Source organism: Mus pahari, chromosome 22 (assembly GCF_900095145.1).
Source record: "Mus pahari chromosome 22, PAHARI_EIJ_v1.1, whole genome shotgun sequence".
Classification (NCBI taxonomy): domain Eukaryota; kingdom Metazoa; phylum Chordata; class Mammalia; order Rodentia; family Muridae; genus Mus; species Mus pahari.
The window spans coordinates 23,925,429-23,926,607 of NC_034611.1; positions in this window are offsets into that span (position 1 = coordinate 23,925,429).

The window sequence follows — 1,179 nt, forward strand, 5'->3', positions numbered from 1 at the left end:
GGTGTCAGAAGCACCAAGAGAAACCATGAGTGGAAAGAAGGAATCAAGTTTTGCCTACTCCATCCTTGATGGAAACAGAACTCTGTGCCCCCCTCACTCCTCCCCACACCCAACCTGGTTTCTGGATTCCATCCTGTAAAGGATGGCTAGTTCAGTTTTGAATTAAGGCACTGGGTCTGGCCATCTGCCTTAGTTGCTTTTTTAATCTTGTGGTCTAGCAAATTGTAAGATCTTTAAAGCTTAGTTTTTTACAAATCACTAAAAAACGATCACCAGGGTGGTGCTCAGCTTATAGTTCCAATGCTTGCACACTTGGCACTATCAGGTGTAGGGAGGGGGCGCGGCAAGCCGGGCACATCACAGACAAAATGTAGGGAGATAACTTGCCTTGCACCAGTGATCCTGGCCATGAGCCTTCCAACACTGTGGATTCTGGTGTTTTCACCTCCCTACCTCCAGGCTGCTCCGAATCTACTGTTTACAAAGAGAGTGTTTGGTTGGTTACAACTCTGGCTGAACGTTGGACTGTGTGTCACTTAGAGTGTGTGTCAACTTCAAAATGTCCTAACAGATGAATGAATTGTCATTCTTCCTGCAGGCTCTCTTCATGCCTAGACCTCAAAGAGAGTGCTTTCTGAGCCGGGGTGCATAAAAGGCTTTTAAGAGCTGCACCCTTCCAATGGTACATTTATTCGTTCTAGGTGTTAGGAACTTCTACAGAGGAAATTTGGTGGTCTTAAGTCACTATACTCTGAGAAAACCCACGATATAGGAAAAGCAATGGGTTAAGTAGGCATCTGACTGAGAAATCCAACTGAGCAGGGCCTTGAGCTCACCCCAGCATAATTGTCCACAGCAGAACTGTCCCTAAAGATGCCTCCAGATGGTTTCATCCTCCAGCTCCTTGAGACACCCCTAGCTATATGAGTTGCCCCAGCCTAAACCCCAGGCATCTCAGATATCCAGAAGGATCCCGAGACGGTATGTACTGTTCCCTACAGCATTTAAGAGCACAATACAATATTCACTGCATTTCACAAATAAGTTTTGGGCATCAACTTGGAGCAGGTAGCCCAAATAAAAAAGTACCCCTCCCACAAAAGCAAAACAAAAAAAACAAATTAAGGCCTGAGCTTCACTTCTGGATTCAGGTTCGGCTAGCATGTGCTTGTCCCTGGC